The sequence below is a fragment of the Chiloscyllium plagiosum genome, chromosome 8 (assembly GCF_004010195.1).
Source record: "Chiloscyllium plagiosum isolate BGI_BamShark_2017 chromosome 8, ASM401019v2, whole genome shotgun sequence".
Taxonomy (NCBI): domain Eukaryota; kingdom Metazoa; phylum Chordata; class Chondrichthyes; order Orectolobiformes; family Hemiscylliidae; genus Chiloscyllium; species Chiloscyllium plagiosum.
In genome coordinates, this window is record NC_057717.1 from 104,374,053 (window position 1) to 104,379,536 (window position 5,484).

The following is a 5,484-nucleotide window of genomic DNA, read 5'->3' on the forward strand; positions in this document are numbered from 1 at the left end:
TATCTCAGTAACCCCCTCCACCTTCTATACCCCCTCCCTATTTCTGTCACCTCCTCAGTCCCTACACCCCATCCCTATCTCTGTAACCCCCTACACCCCCTCCCTGTCTCTGATTTCTCCACCCTAGGGGCTCCCAGGCAGGGTGGAGCTGGAGAGGTTTGGCTATAGGTGGTGGTGGGGGGTGGTGCTAGGAGGCAGGAATCCTCTGTGTTGTCCGCCCTCCAACTGGCTCCCTGCTAACACTCCCCTGTCCCCTTGAGGGGAAGGGGTAGCCTGGGCTGGGGGTGATATGTGTGTGTGTGTGTGTAGGTCGATTGAGGGAACGGGGTGAGGGAGAGTGACTAAGAGAAGATGCTAGCCAGTAAAATCTCCAACGCATTCTGTGAGCCATCCTTCCATCCGATGTGTTCCTCCTCCTCCTGCTGCTGAGCGACTTCACATCTTAACCTGGTCTTCGGAATTTGAACCGTTAAATCTTTACAAAATATATTCTCAAATCCCAGGCAGAATTTGCTTCCGTTACGTCTGGGCTAGTTAAAATGTTAACACTACAAACAAAGCATCTGATGTAATTCCTAAATAATTGACTGATTTATTGTCTTCAGGCAAAGTCCTCCCACTGAATTATAGAATCCCATAACAGAGGCCATTCAGCCCATTGATCCTCTAACCTTTTGGATTAATCCCACTCTCTCTGCTCTTGCCCTATTGCCCAGCAACTTGTGCCCCCACCCCAACCACTCTCCAGTTTCATTCTAAACTTTTATAGTGAACCTACTCCTGCCTCACAGTGTGGACCAGACCACCGCAACTCATGTTTCTCAATATCCTCACTCATCAACCCACTCCCAGATATCATGACCCCCCCTCCCCTCCGGATCAGGTTAGGACTTGAACCTGGCCCTCTTAGCTTTGTAAAAGTTTGATTCTTTTAATCGTCAGTTATCTGAAGTTGGTCTCGTCTGCTTCCTGCCTCTCCTGACCCAATTCCTCCGTCTTCACTCCCATTGTTTTACGATTTTATAAAGTCACTCCTTAACCTTCTCTGCTGGAGTCACTCCTTAACCTTCTCACCTGAGCTACGTGCTCAAATAAATAGAGAGAGAGCACGTTTGTGTAAATGGTCTTGTATTTTCTCCCTCTCTGGGTGGGAGAAATGTGAGGCACAGGAGAGAGAACAGTGGAGACAGGGAGAGAATATTCTGCCTTCACTCAGTTTAGATTAGATTAGATTCCCTACAGTGTGGAAACACGTCCCTTAGCCCAACAAGTCCACACCAACCCTCTGAAGAGTCGCCCACCCAGACCCATTCCCTTCTGACTTATGCACCTATCACTATGGGCAATTTAGCATGACCAATTTACCTGCCCTGCACGTCTTTGGACTGTGGGAGGAAACCAGAGCACTTGGAGGAAACCCATGCAGACACGGGGAGAATGTACAAACTCCGTACAGACAGTCACCCAAGGCTGGAATTGAACCTGGGACCCTGGTGCTGTGAGGCAGCAGTGCCAACCACTGAGCCACTGTGCCGGTAACGTCCTTTCCCAGCAGGCTGTCTCTGGGTGACACTGTGAGAATTCACCTTGCTGCTGTTGCCCACGGTCGGGCAGGTGGTGGCTAACTCACAGAATTAGGTTTAAGGCCTCCATAAAGGCTATACCTGGGCCTGGCCTGAGTGCAGAAGCCTGTCGGTAGACTCACTCAGCTCCCGAAGCCATTACACATCACTCACTTAGTCTGATGGTGTTACTATCGGGGAGGGTTCATGCCATTGATTCTCTCACATTCCTGCTGGGCCCCATTGTCATGGCAACTGAGATTTCTCCCCGGTGCATTCTGTTCATGTAGTTCTGCTGCCAGAGGTGGAAGGATAAAGGACAAAAGAATCTGGTGTGTATCAATGTGAAGGAAGACCCTTCTAATGAGTTTCCCTGTCCTCCCTGCTCCAGCATTGGAAGCTGTGCCTTTCACTAATGCCTGAAATTTGGAATTCTCTCCTTCATCACTTTAAGCCCATTTCCTGCTTACAGTAGAATACTAGGTGGCACAGTGGTTAGCACTGCTGCCTCACAGGCCAGGGACCTGGGTTCGATTCCAGCCTTGGGCGACTGTCTGTGTGGAGTTTGCGCATTCTCCCCGTGTCTGTGTGGGTTTCCTCCGGGTGCTCCAGTTTCCTCTACAAAGATGTGCAGGTTAGGGTGGATTGGCTGTGCTAAATTGCCCTGTAAGGTGCAGTTTAGGTGGTAAACGTGGACAATGGTGATAGGGTGGAATGCTCTTTGGAGGGTTAGTGCAGACTTGATGGGCTGAATAGACTCTAGCTGCACTATAAGCATCCTATCTCCAGTTCCTCAGCCTGTGTCACTGCTGTGCAGTTATGCCTCAGTTTGCCTTCTCCTCCTGCTCATGTTTGATTTGCCCTGCAGAGGTGACACCAGCTCCTGACTCTTCAATGTGCTTATTGAAAAGCATTTTACTGTATCTCAACAATCACAACATGTCTCTGCCCACAATTCCAGCTCAGTTTCTAGCTTTGACTCTGATTCCACACCCAGGTTACGCTGATCAGGTTCAGTGAGCAGGAAGTAGTTAGCAGACTCTCACCATCAGACACAGGAAAAGCTGAACAATTGAACATCGTATTCCTGAAGGAGCTGGGAGAGAATTCCAAGGCCTCTCACACCCTGCCCTTACACTACTTTGACACTGACTGTTTATGGCTATTCAACATGGGGAGCCATAACCAACTTCCCTGATCCTGTGCTCCCGACCAATGAGATTTGTTTCACTAGTGGTCACTAGCAGGCGAGGAGTGGTGAAAGAACTTTCCCCTTCTTTGTTCAGAGGAAACTGAGGCCAATTTTCAGCATCCCACCTCGACAGATGTGCAAAATCAATAAAAGAGTTGCATTTCTATCGTGCCTTTTAAGCTGTCCCCAAATACCTCACAGCCAGTCACGTCCTCTTAAAGAGCTTTTCTCTTTGTCTGAGGCTTTGGTTACTTCACTCTGTCCAAATACCATCCATGTGTAGTTGACTGTCAATGTTTTCCGGTCATTGCTCCAGTCTTTGGATGTTTTATTCTGTGAAAGGTGCTACATAAATGCAGGATCACTAAATTGTTATGGTCCAGGGGAGGCCATTTGGCCCTCTGTGCCAGCATTGGCTTTTTGAATGATCATCGTTATCCTGTGTCAATCTCGGCCTTTTCTCCCAACCCCCTGCACACCATTTCTATCCAAATACCTACCTAATGCCTGAACTGAACCTGCCTACCTCACATTTCCGGGCAGTGAGTTCCACACCCTCACCACTGGCTGGTTTTCCCTCACATCACTCGTGCTTTATTTGCACATCACCTTAAATGCATGTCCCTCTCTTTCTTGTTCCTGTTACACAGAGGAACAGCTTCCCCTCATCTACTCTACCTAGGCTGCTCATGGCTTTGGAAACCTCTATCTCGACCCAATTTATCCTCAGAACTGAAGTCTGTCCTCCCTGGAATCATTGAGGAGAAAGTGAGGTCTGCAGATGCTGGAGATCAGAGCTGAAAGTGTGTTGCTGGAAAAGCGCAGCAGGTCAGGCAGCATCCAGGGAACAGGAGAATTGACATTTCGGGCATAAGCCCTTCTTCAGGATTCCTGTTCCCTGTTCCCTGTCGATTCTCCTGTTCCCTGGATGCTGCCTGACCTGCTGCGCTTTTCCAGCAACACATTTTCACCTCCCTGGAATCACTCTTGTAAATCATGTTTGCACTCTCTCTGTTGTGTGAAAGATGTGTTCGTATCTTTACGGGCAGCACAGTGGCTCAGTGGTTAGCACAGCCACCTCCCAGCACCAAGGTCCTACGTTCAATTCCAGCCTCAGGCGACTGTCTGTGTGGAGTTTGCACATTCTCCCTGTGTCTGCGTTGGTTTCCTCCCACAGTCCAAAGATGTGCAGGTCAGGTGAATTGGTTGTGCTAAATTGCCCATAGTGTTAGGTGCATTAGTCAGAGGGCAATGGGTCTGGGTGAATTAGCTCTTTGGAGGGTCGATGTGGACTGGTTGGGCCAATGGACCTGTTTCCACACTGTAGGGAATCTAATCTAAGCTTTTCCATAATGTGGTGTTCACAGTACTCCTGCTGAATTGCATGAGCATAGAGTCCCTACAGTGTAGAAGCAGTCCACACAGACCCTCCAAAGAGATCACTCCCAGACCCACCCCTCTATCCCTCCCTGTAATACCCATGGCTAACCCACCAAACCTACACATGCCTGTGACACGATGGGGTGATTTAGCACAGCCAATCTACATCTTCAGACTGGGAGGAAACCCACGCAGACACGGGGAGAATGTGCAAACTCCACACAGGCAGTCACCCGAGGCTGGGATCGAACCCGAGTCTTTGGAACTGTGAGGCAGCAGTGCCAGTCACTGAGCCACTGCACGGTGCCCATTGTCTTGCGTCAGTTTAACATCACCTCATAATAAAAGTAAAATAATGGAGAAGCTGGAAATCTGAAACCAGCACAGGAAATACTGGAGAAACTCAGCAGGTCTGGTAGCATCAGTTTGGAGAAAGAGAAAAACAGAGTTAAACATTTTGAGTCCGCTCTGACTCTTTTTTACAAACGTCAACTCTGTTTCTCTCTCCACAGATGTTGCCGAACATGCTGAGCGTCTCTGTGCTCGTTTCAACATCCCCTCGCTGTTCTTCTTCCCTCTGCCCTGATTAATAATGGAGCTGAGAATGCTCTATGGTTCATTAACTGCACTTCTCCGGCCTGTCCTGCCACTCTGTGCACATATACCAACCCTCCCCACCCCATCCCTGTGGGTGGCATGGTGGTTAGCGCTGCTGCCTCATATCACCAGGGACTCTGGTTCGATTCCAGCCTCAGGCGACTTCTGTGTGGAGTATGCACATTCTCCCCGTGTCTGCGTGGGTTTCCTCCGGGTGCTCTGGTTTCCATCCACAGTCCAAAGATGTGCAGGTAAGGTGAATTGACTATGCTAAATCGCCCATCGTGTTAGCTGCATTAGTCAGAGGGAAATGGGTCTGGGTGGGTTAGTCTTCGGAGGGTCGGTGTGGACTGGTTGGGCTGAAGGGCCTGTTTTCATTCTGTAGGGAATCTAATCTAATCTCCCCCAATCCTGGAGCATCTTTAGAAATGTTATTAGCAGGTGAGAGCCTGGTTTGTAGTTTGAGTTTGTAATAGCTGGGAACCTCCCAGGAACGAGCAGACGGTATGTGCTGGATGGTCACGAGATGTGAATGTTATTCAATCAGCCAGGACTTTATGTCAGTGACACACAGTAGCAGTCTCGAGGGGAACAGGAAGCAGGTTAAGCTGCAGAGGGATTTCAGTTCATACGCAGCCAGATGAGACAGTGCCACAGAAACGGCTTGAATGATTCACTGTCTCCATCATCAGCAACACTGTCAGAATATTCAGAGAGACTTTTAAATAAAATCATGAGGAAAATGTGTGGAAA